Raw genomic sequence first — 11727 nt, forward strand, 5'->3', positions numbered from 1 at the left:
CTGCCTGCTCCCCAGCCAGAGAAACCCTTTTGTTCGCTGAGGATGTCTCCGAGGTTAATCTTTGCACAGACTGGTTCAGTACTGAACGTGAGGTGGTGGGGGGTTTTTGTAGGTTTTTTGTTTGTTTGTTTGTTGGTTGGTTTGGATTGTTTGTTTGTTGGTTGGATTGTTTGTTTGTGGGGGTTTTGGGGTGGGGTTTTTTTTGTTTGGTTTGGTTTTTTTGGTTGGTTAAGTTTTTTAGAATACAGAATTTCTGTTATCTGATGCTTTTTTTCCGCGGTGGTTTATATGTCAAATCCTCAAGATAAGCTTTCGGGATTTTTTTTAATATGCACATTTCTAGAATGATGAGGTGTCTTAGTGTCGTTTCCTTGGCGTTTCCTAATTCAGAGTGTTTATGGGGGACGGGCGGTCATTACGGAATTAAAATGCTATTGTTATTTTCCTAGTTGATGTTTGAGGTGATTAACTTTGCTCGCATAGATCGTAGGAGAAGAATTCTGCTCATCAAGAAACATCCAATTATGGCTTTAAGATTGCCTTCGCAAATATGTTTGAGGCATAATAAACAGGAACTCGAATTCTCAACGCGATATTTGGCCTAACAATTTTTGCTAAATTTTAGATATTTTTCTTTTGTTACGGTAAAATAGCATCCGCTATATGGAACGTATTCTTATGAAAGGGTTTAAAAGAAAGTTAACAAAAATATGATTTGCCTTAAATGGCACAAAACTAATGTTTGTGGGAGTGATATATTTTTTTAATCCAGTACTTGAAAAAAATAGTTTAACCGGAATGTCATTTTGCTCTTTATAACTTCTTCGGTTGATTATTAAGATTTATGTCAGAAATCATGATTCAGGTACACACCCCCTCACTACTTGTGTTAATATGAGGTCTCAATCACGATGTATTCACTATTCACTCAAGCAAAACTCCCACTGAACTCCGGTTACATTTTTACTGAACCACATCAGAGTTTTGCTTAAGGAAGAACATTGATCAAGACTCGTTGCTTTATTAGTGACTATATTCTTTAATTGTTCGTATTTTCCCTTAGGATAGGAAACAAACAAACAAACAAAAAATCTCTCTGTAGATAATCACCACTATTGCACTTAATTGTGTGATCGCGGATAATACACCCGCCGGAGAAAGTATATGCACATTCGTATTACACGAATAAAAATTCAGCGGTTGGCAATAAATATGTATAAATACATATAGACACACACAACCCTGCAGAGGTGTCTATCCATTGCACTAGAATCTATAGTAGATTCCTCTGCAGTTCTACGCAGTGAAATGTCCTTGTTTTGAATACCCCCCCTCCCCTCCCAATGGTGAAGGTGTCTGGGTAAATGGGTCAAAAAGTGGTGGAGAATTGGGTTAGAAAGAGGTGAAGGTGAAGATCAATGGAGGCTTTAGGGCTGGCTGTGTGTTTTGCTGGGTTTGTGTGACTGTGCCCAGAGGGCGGAGTTCCTGCACATTCCTACCTCACCGGAGAACCTGCCCTCAACTCCACTGCAGCTACTCCAGAGAGATGGGACCCTTCAGAAGAAACCTGCCCAGCAATCCCAGCAAGCCTTCCCGCCAGAAGGGTAGGTGCACTTCAAGAAAACCTTCCCTACCTCTTCCCCCACAGGCAGATCCATGTGATACGAATGAATAGAGATGACAGACTTCTGTCTAAATGTGCTGTTTCCCTGTGCCCCACGATAAGCAGATCGCCCGTGCAACCGAAGCACAGTTTCAAAGAACCAGTTACACCAAAACTGAGTGTGCCTACTGTCAGGATTTTCTCTCTCTCTCTCTCTCTCTTTTTTTTTTTTTTTTAAATTTTTTTTTTTGTTTGTTTTTGTTTTTTTCCCTTTTTTATTGTTTTGGTTTTGGTCTCTTCCTCAAACTGTTTCCTCCCCCGGCCTCCTCCCTCCCCCTCGGGCTCTTTCGTTTCAATCGGTAAGTTAGAAGTTTCTTCGCCGGTTTAGCAGTTGTTATGGTTAACCTGCAGATATTTTAGCTTGTTTCATTAACGTGCTCTTTGCTTGCTTCTTTGCCACTAATGTCAGAGAAAGTCACACGGGTGCAATGTTGTGTTTGCGTTTTTAAGATTCCAGGAGAAACTGCCTCTACCTGCAAGAAAGGCGCACGTTGGCACTTGGGGATAGAAGTCCTCCATCGGCACCGGGTGAGTCGGATTTTACTCCTCTTTTACCCTCAGGAATCAAGTAACTACACGCGCGATTTTTGTCCGCTGGTACCAGGATGGGAGAGAGCGCGGTTCCAGGAGATCCCTGAGCCTCCTCTGCCTTTTTTTTGTCACAACGCAGAAATATTACGGGGCCAGGCAAAATTCCCCGCCACTATTCATTGCGGGAGGAAATTTGGTCCTTGATCCACCTCTGCTATGTGAAAGACGATTTTAGTATGAGTACAGGCGGATTCCGTAATGAATTATTTCCCAAAAAATCTAAGCCTGTCATTTGAGAAAAAGCTACAGGCTTCTCTCACCTTTCGGGATTGTGTAAAGAATGCTAATATCCCTAAATTTTCAAGGAAGAGACTAAATGCCAAAAATTTCGGGAGATCGAGGAGATCGATAAAGAGCCGTACATCTAAATCTGAGCTGGATTTTGCTCTGAGTGTTCCGGCGGAGAAACTGCTCCCTTACAACCGATCGCGGGCAACGTTCATGTTCATGGGAGAGCTCCAGACACTCTCCCTTTGTCTTCCCACTTCCCAAATTCCTTAACTGCCTTCTGTACGCGTGGAGATTTACGTGCCGCAAACCGAAATCTCGGAATAGGGGCGGAAGTTTAAACGACTGATACAACTGATGTGCTCAGCGTGCTCATCCTTGCGGGTGGGGGCAGGCGCGCGGGTGCGTGGGCAGGACCCGCGACGGGCCCTCCGTGGACCGACTTGTTCTTGTTTTGCTGTCCCGACGTGGTGCAGGGGAAGAGCCACGGCACGTGTCCCACCCGGCGGATAACTTTGACCCCTTGCTCCTTGCCATTTTTGACCTCACGAAAATAATTAATTTTTTTAATATACAGCAAGTTGAGTTTTCCGTGACGCTGTGCGTGGGACACCCCAGAGCAGGGGGCAGCGGTACCGAGCGCCTGTCTCCCCCGCATCGCAGGAACCGGCACCCGCGCACGGGGACGCGCACTCGCACACGCACAGCACACGCCGGCAGTGACTTCTGACAGATCCGCTGGCGGTTTGTGTCCCCGGCTCAAACCTGCCCGGCGATGTCCCGTGGGTCCCGCAGGGCACGGGTGGAGCTCCCCACGCTGCGGAGAGCGGCACCCACACTGCCGTGCCTCCAGAACGGCAGGGACCGGCTCTGCCAGACGCTCCTGGTTTCCCGCCCCGGCGCGGCCGCCGTGCCCGGACACGCGTGTCCGCGGGGCGAGGCGGGGGCCTGGCGCGGCGGCGGCGGCGCCGCGCATCCCGCGGGCTGGGGGCGCTCTTGCCCCGCGGGAGAGCCGCCCCACGGGGCCGCGGGACCCGCCGCACAGCGCCCGGAGCCCCGGGAAACAGCCCTGTTCACCCGCGGCCTCTTCCAAGGCCCGGCAACCCCCTGCCGCCCTTGAAACGGTGGTTTGCAGGCGACGGGCGCCTTTACTCGGAGGGCTTGAGTCCGTGCCGCCTCCCTCCCTTCAGAAAGGAGGAAAAATATGAGGTTTCCTTCTCCATGTAGACTTAGCTTTGTATTCTCCTAGCCACTAAGAGACGGAGGTTGCTCTAGGAACAGGCGTTTGAAGTCCTCTTCCCAAGAATTGGCCCAGGATGCTCCGACCCAGGATCAGGCTCGCTAAACACTCCTCTCGCTCCACTGAGGCAAAACGAACCAGAAAAGACTTGAAAAACAAAAATAAAGAAAATAAATTAAACTGCCAAAATAAATAAATAACCAAAGAAACGACTAGCAACCTCCCCTCCTCCCCCTCTTCAATATCATGTAACAGAATATAGTATCAGGCTAGCGAATTGGACTTAAAGCGAGCGGCTTTTCTGCTCTCAGTCGGAGAAATGAATGCAAAGTCCATTTCAAAGAATTATCTCTAGGGAGTCCTCCAAGTGTATTGGGGTTATCCGTGATTTGAGAGGAAAGACTAAACGAGAGGGAGTCTGAGAAAAGCCTGCATTGTCACCCTACCCTAAGGTGAGTAAAGTATCCCTGCAAAGTTAGCTGCAAAAAACTGCTTAACCTAAGCTCGAGAGGTGAAAACTCTCCAAGCCCGGAGCCACCTGACCAGGGAACCCGAATTTCAAACTAAAAAGGCAAGACGAAGCCTGAACTCTCTTGGGGGTTTTTGGCGACTTTTTGTTTGTGGGATAATTTTGGTTGGTTTGAGGTTTTTTTGGTTTGGTATTTTTTTGTTTGTTTGTTTGGTTGGTTTGGTTTTGGGTTTGGGGGGGTTTTTTGGTTTTTGTTTTTTTTTTTTTTTTTTGTTTTGTTTGGGTTTTTTTCCCCCCATGGTGGGGAATACAGAGCGCTTTATGAATGATTTTGCAAGAGCATCTTTCACAGGGAGGTAGGAACACGTGAACGGAACCCTTCCACTTCAGAGCGCTCCCGGCAGCTCTCCCTTAACGGCGGAGGAGAATGGGGTTTGCTGCTGCGACCGGCCCGCGGGGAAGACCTCGCCGAGCTCCCCATTAACTTGGCGGCCCTCCAAGCTAAGTGTTAGCCCAGCACTGTTGGTTAGTGGAAGGAAGAGAACCCCTCTTCGTCTCCCCCCCTACCCACATCCCCACCTTGCCTGCTCTGCTTTTACTCAGAATTTTTCTCATCTCAAATATTTAATATTAGGTAGTCTACTAAATTAATCATAACCAAGAGGAGACAAATATCTGCCAAAAAAATCTGGCTGAAGCCTGGCTGTAGAGTAAAAAACCGAGAAATTCTTTCTCAACCTTAGAAAACAGCTTAAAAGAAAGAAAGAGAGAGAGAGAGAAAAGTTGCATTCTCATAAAAAAATAAGCATAACCTCATTGTGAAGCATGGTATGTCCCAAAAGGACGCAATACTTTTGTAAATTAAATACTGATAATATTCACTCGTTACAAAATTATTCTTTTGAAGCAAAAATCTTGGTGATGCTATACTAGAAGATGCGTTTCTTCTCCTTTTATGCTCCCTGCACACTCAAACACTCTCGCATCCCCATACCAGTATATTTCCAAATGGGGATGATGGCACTGATTAGACTTTTCACTAGACCCCAAACGAAACAAAGCTGGGACAGATTATTAGAGCTGTCTATGGGGGGATACGGTTAAGTACATCACATAATCATCTATATATTTAGTGCTATGGCTCATAGGTAACTTTGAAATACACTAGTGACAAGTAAATCTCCTTTTAGGTTTCTGAACTGCACTTCTGATGGCTAGTGCATCTAGAGAACTTAAGATGCAGTCTAGATTTGTACCACACTCATAGTGGTACAAAATGGCAAGGGTATTTTTATTAGCATTTTGTATACCCAAACTCATAGTGGTCTATGAGAAAACAGACGAGAATTACGCAAATAAAAATGGCATTGTTGTTTTATCAATGAACTTTCCCCCCACCTCTCTCTCTCTCTCTCTCTCTCTCTCTCTCTCTAAACGTGTGTGTATATGCATGTATATATTTGTCCAATCTTTTCTGACTGTGAAGGTGTCCTCTAGCATAAATCAGAAAAAGCCGCTCTGCATGTTCCTTTTCTTTCTTGCTTATTTATTCTGTTTGAGCAAAGCTGTTTGTTTTGCTGGGAAGCATAAGTTGCCTTTGGTTATGCCATCACTATAATTTGCGTTTAGATGGAAGGGTAGCCCTATTTTTATTATTAAATCTGTAAAGGTAAAAGTACTAATAATTAAATACAGATCTCTGATTGCAGGCTGGAACAGCAAAATCGATTGTCTCTTCATCAATAAGACAAGTGTTGAGTAGCTTGCTATTGATTAGTATGTTTATTTATGCAGATCTTTAGGTATTTTCTTACATATTTCAAGTTCTTTGTCTGCTAATTATTTTACCAGATTGGTTTGAAAGAAAGAGCTTAGACTGGGAAACACAGTTGACAGATCCATTCTTAGCTAACCTGATAGTGGATTATTGCAATCCAGTAAGTTTAACAAATTACTTATACGTGCTTGCCTTTCGAGCAATTAGGAAGCCGTTTCAGATTAAAATCCCTTGTTGCATTAGGGGTCGGTTCATTTAAATAAAGGGGCATTATGTTTAGATATTTTCCAAATGAAAAATGGGTTTCTGGATCCGCAGAGGCTGAACAGGATTTGATGCGTACTTCGGTTTCCGAGCCCTTGGCTTCCGTTGTACGTGTAAAACACCTTCCCAGCAGCAGAGTGGGCCCTGGGGTTTCCTCATAGATGGAATGTAATCTCCATAGATGCAGGTAATCTGAATATCGAAATCAGGAATCAATATATTAAACAGAAATAGCCTACCAAACAAAACAAAACAGAGGGATCGCATCCAAACATCAGAGTCCTCAAAGCAGGCGATATTTTAAGTTGTTTTTTTGCTTAGTGATTTAATCGATCCAAAAGGAATTGCCCCAGACTCTCTGCTAAACGGCCTGGTTCCCAACCATCCCCTCCAAGGACCCCAGAAGGCTGACATTTTCATCTATTTTTTTAATAGTTTTTCCGATAGGACACTCGCGTTTTCTTTCGCAGCCGTTTCGGAGAGGGTTCTGCTTTTATCAGTATTTTCCCCCCTCCGCTTCGACTGTGCTGACACAGGCAGCTCGGCAGAGGGGAGCGAGCTCGCAACCGGGGAAAACTAGCGGGGGACGGTGTGAGAGCCAGGTGCAGGGAGGGAAGGCCCCCTCCCCACGGCCTACGCCGGCCGAGCTGCCCCACGGGGTGCAGCCCCTGCCGCCCTACCCGCCGCTTGCTCGGGGAGCGGCGCCGCGGGAGCCTGAGCCACGGGATGAGAAGCGGGAACAGGACCCGCGCACGGTGCTGAGCGAGTGCTGAGCCCTTCTTCCGTTCTCTTCCTCGTCTTTTGCTTGAGGCAAGTTTTGGCGGGGAGGGGGGAGGATTTCCCTCCCCCCCCCGTTCTTTTACCTCCAGGAACTGCTGCTTTACAACCTGTAGAGATAAGACGGCCTCGCAGCAGATGATCACAGAGATAAGTAATCTCTCCCCTCGGCCAGTGGTATAGCTGACCGTATGCTCTTGAATCTTAGAGCGCTAAGTCTTTCCTGTGAATGAACGAGAAAACACTCGACAGGTCGTGAATAATCGTTTTAATGAGTGTGTAAAAGCGTGCGACGGGGTGCACGGAGCTGTCGGGTTAAACAAACAACTTGTACCCTGACGAAATCCGATTGTTAAAGTGCAAAGTGATGTCAGTCCAATTTCCATCCCAGTTCTAAAAACCACAGATCTAAGTCGCGGGAGTCCAATTTTCCCCATTAAGAAAAATAACAATATTTTCTGAACGTAAGTGCGATCGTCCCTAATGTTAGCCTTTGGCGAAAAAAAAGACCAGTTGCACATCGCAGAGGTGTCGAAGTTATTTTTATTATTTTTAAAGGCAATAGTTAGAAATTGTGTATCTGGCTGTTCCCGAGATATTATCAGATCAATGCAGTAAATATTTTCCTTTTTTGTGTGTCTGTCGCCCCCCTCTCCGTATGTGTGTGTGTGGGGTGTTGTGATTTGTTTTGGGGTTTTTTTTTTTTTTGAGTTTTTTGTTGTTTTGTTTGGTTTTATTTTTTTTTGTTTTGTTTTTGTTTTTTTTTTTTTTTTTTTTTTTTTTTTTTTTTGTGTGGGGTTGTTTTTTTTTCCCCTCAGATCACTGGAGGCAAACATCGAATTAATTGGATCTCAATGACTGAGGTTGGTATCTTTGTATTGAACTAAGGTTATCTTTGTCATAGTGTTCTAGTATTTACAAGACATTTTAGGAGTTTCTAGTTAAGGTAAATCCAGAAAACATATATGATAAAATTAAAAGGGAGTTGAAATATTTACTCCAAATCCAAGTTATATTACCCTTGTGTAGGGAGATAACAGTCTGTGGGTCTGTAATAGTCTATGCAGAAACTATTAATTCAGAAGAAAAATAAACAATTTTGGAGTTTTTTTTAATTTTTAAAAACTTCATATCAGAATAGCAAAGTCTGTTTCCTGTACAACTAGAGGGCCTTGCGCTATTTTGAAAATGCAAATCCCACTCTTTTAAGCCCCTTGATTATTTCTTAACGTTAGTAATGACGCATATTCCTGATGTTTATTGTTGCTGAATACTTTCATACCGATTACAGGTCTGCCTCTTTCTATGAAGATTCATTTTCAGGTGTGTCCTCCCTTTCTTTGAAAATGCCCGTTAGAGTAAAGTGAGGTAAGGCAAGGCAACTGCATCTGTAAACCAATGCTTTTTAAAGTTTCTCCACTCTTCCGATTAATACGCAATTTTTCAAAAATAACATGATACTGGAAAATTAATGCAAGATATATTAGTAGGCTATAGTTACAATGGGGACCCAATGCAGTGATATGAATGTGAAATTTACTTTTGATACTTGTGGACATGGAATCTGGCCATTGGTGAACCGGATATGAGTGTCCATATGGCTTTGGTCTCAAGTCGATCTCCAGGGTTCGTAGCATTTGGATTAAAACACTGATTTTTTTTTTCAACCCAGACAATTTTGTGTTATGCTTTAGAAATGGTATAGGCATTGAGAATGAATATCAATGATTTCTGTGTTCCCGAAGCGTGACAGAATTATTTTGCAAACCTTCCTCCGAAACCAGTGATAGAAAGGAAAGAGAGAGAGAAGAAATGAGAGGGAGAGAGGTGAAGGAGGGGAAAAAAAGATAACTCAGCCCCGTTGGATTTGGTAGCAGATCTATAACAAACATCTGACGAAAGTTCTGGGCATTTTCAAATATGGCTTTGTTCAGACTATGTGACTTGAAACACGTCGTTTCCCGGACCAGTCTGAACGCTGGAGGCCGTCAAAACCGAAATGTTCCCACTGTTTTCCTTAACCCCCTACGTGAGAAAAAAAGGGACGTAGCTCAGCCCCACGGAAGAAAGAGAGAGGAGAATGAAAGATAAAGCGCAAGGACATATGCCTCCCGAGTACAACAGGACAGAAATCTGCATCCTGAGCGCTAGGAAACATTTCTCATCCCAGTGAAAGACTAATGCCCTCCTGCAACTGCAATTTCCTTTGCAACAAAAACGTACGTTAAATGGGCACGAGGGATAGTAAGGATCTATCAGTTTCCTGCTGTAGTTCTGCTAATAAATAAAATTCTAAATGTTTAAAACACTCTATCTGTCACATTCACAAGATAGGTACTGTAAATTCCTGTTGAAAATATACAAACAGAGATCCAAGAGGTTGCCTCTGTTTTTGTATCTCTCTCGCACAAGAAATGGACTATCAAAACATTAATTATATTTGAAAGGGAACAGATTATTTGTTTGAGAAAGAATTACATTCTTGAATTTATATTCCACACAGACCTCTCCTCCTGTCTGCTGAGAGGGTTGAACTGTAAATCTGTCTCAAATTATTTGCCCCTAAAATGTAGGTAGGTGTGTCACATTAGAGTAGTAGAGAGATGGCAGATAATCTGTAGGTGCTTTTAGACACCTCTGTGGGATGGGTCGTTAGAGAACGTCGAAATGAACAAGAAACTGAAATCTAACATGTGAAGAACATACACGCTTATTCTTTGACAATGAAAATACAAACACACATAGACACACAGAGCTGAGTCTAGTTAGTTATTAAACACTGTGACTCGCGGGAGTCCGGGTCTGCAGCTCCTTTTTTGTTTGTTTGTTTGGGGTTGGGTGTTGTTGGTTTTTTGTTTGGCTTTTTTTTTCTTTCCTTTTTCTCTTTTTTTTTGGTGATGTTTTCATGCACATCTTGCAGTAGTCGATAATTGAAAAGCTACTAACTGATCTGATGGGTTATCACTTAAATAATGAGCCATAAATAATAAATAAATAATGGGTTATCACTTAAATAATGAGATTGTACCTTCTTTCCTGCTTTTAGAAACAGTAATAAAAGAGTTAAATAGATGTCTTCATACCTTTACCTTTCTTCTGAGAAAAATGGTGATCTAGTGGGGCTTTATTTTAGGAGCTCTTGAAAAACCACTCCTCGATGTCTCCTTTTTCCCACTCTCCGCTAACCAGACGTTCAGCATTTCTTACCCTTCCTTCAGATGCCATTAGCTCTCTGAGTAACATCCTTCTCCAGCATTGCAAATATTTTGGCGGGGACGGATGTGAACAGCCCCATCAGAAAGATGTCTGGTGCTGTCGTGTCATGCTTGGGGAAATTCGTCACGGGACCTGGGGAATCTGTGTTAGCACTGGGTCCTGCAGCGGTGGGCCCCTTTTTTCTATTCCTGTATTTCTTGAGTCCTGGGAAACCCAAGCCATGCGGCCTGAAGGGCGGTCGCAGGGAGCACAGGGAGGTGGGGGTGGGCGGACTTTTCTGCCTGTGGCTGTGCCTGGGATGTACTCTCTCCCTGATTAGGTATCTGTGGAGGAAGAAGGTGACGTGACGAGAAAAGCCTGACAGCCAAAGAGGGAACTGTCCGGGAGAAGGATCCGTGATGAATGAAGCCTGCGAAGTCCTGATGCAAAAGCAGAGCAGGACAGTGTGTTGGCAAACCCAAATACCGGTTTTTGTTCTCTGGAACCAAAAAGGAAAATGGGGTGGTGAAGGTGGGGTGGAGGAGGGGGGACCCCGGGGAGTGGGGCAGTGGAGATTGGAAGGGAGAGATCAGAGAAGTGGCTGTCTGGAGTGTTATCACGCGTCCATCGTGTCCTCGGGAGAAGGAAAGGCTGCGTTGTCAAACGGGCTAGACCCTTGACGAGAGCCAGAGGTGCCATCAGAGCGCTTCGAGATGCTGCCGTGAAATCTGGATCCTGGTCGATTCAGGGATCCGAGGGACAGTACTTCATAAAATAATCGGTCCCGAAATCTCCCGGGCAGGTGTCCGAGGTTAAGTCAGGCTCTTCGATAATCGCCGAACAATCACAGGGAACAAAATCTGCCCCGGGGCAGGAGATAGGATGGGGGAGGCGGATGCGAAGTGAGAGAGACAGGACGACACGAACTAAAACCCACTAAAATAGCAAACATTATTTCATTCCTTGGGTAACTTCGTGCAGATCTGTAGCTTCTTCCTCGGACTTGGCGGGAAAGGCTATCTTGGACTAACCTGTAACTTCTTGCAATGTTTTTGACCGTGCACTGTACTGCCATAATGCCAATAAACGCTTTTAACGCGTCTTACTAGCGACCATCAGATGCTCCAGCCACTCAGGCCCGGTCTAAACGAGTTCTGGCCTGGCCCTGGACGTCTGGGTCATTCCTTACCTTCGGGTGCTCTTGATGCTCCGGGAAAATGTGTCTGTTGCACCGACTTCTGAGTTTTCTTTCGTCTTGGCTTGCAAGGGGTCGCAGAGGCAAGGGCTCTTTTCATGCCAGAGGGTTCAGGATTTCAGGACTTTGAGTTTAGCGGCCAAAGAAAACCCTGCCTGATATTTCCCGACTTAGTGTCTGCCTAAGAGGACAGAGACTGCCAGGTCTCCCAGGGAGGAATTTCCTAGTGTGTAACATAGCCCATATCGCTCACCCTTTCAGCAAATGCCAGCAGATGGATGCAATTAAACCTCGGCGGTGCTCCACGGCTGGACACTGATCCAGGGTG

The 11727-nt window shown here is 44.8% G+C and overlaps 1 long non-coding RNA gene across 3 annotated transcripts; it reads left to right on the plus strand.

The window, feature by feature from the left end:
- Positions 1 to 833: 833 nt before the first annotated feature.
- Positions 834 to 11309, plus strand: LOC120324287. 3 transcript variants are annotated; one of them, XR_005565469.1, is made up of 6 exons: positions 834 to 1604; positions 2114 to 2191; positions 4544 to 4716; positions 7828 to 7872; positions 8301 to 8377; positions 10545 to 11309. It is a non-coding gene; the product is annotated as an uncharacterized LOC120324287 (long non-coding RNA). The 3 variants fall into 3 exon arrangements; XR_005565466.1 differs by having other exon boundaries at positions 835 to 1604; positions 2114 to 4174; XR_005565468.1 differs by lacking the exon at positions 834 to 1604 and adding an exon at positions 1632 to 1962 and having other exon boundaries at positions 2114 to 4174.
- The last annotated feature ends 418 nt before the right edge of the window (positions 11310 to 11727 follow it).

This window comes from Pipra filicauda, unplaced genomic scaffold (assembly GCF_003945595.2).
Source record: "Pipra filicauda isolate LSUMZ 115617 unplaced genomic scaffold, ASM394559v2 scaffold11_size5308982_pilon, whole genome shotgun sequence".
Taxonomy (NCBI): domain Eukaryota; kingdom Metazoa; phylum Chordata; class Aves; order Passeriformes; family Pipridae; genus Pipra; species Pipra filicauda.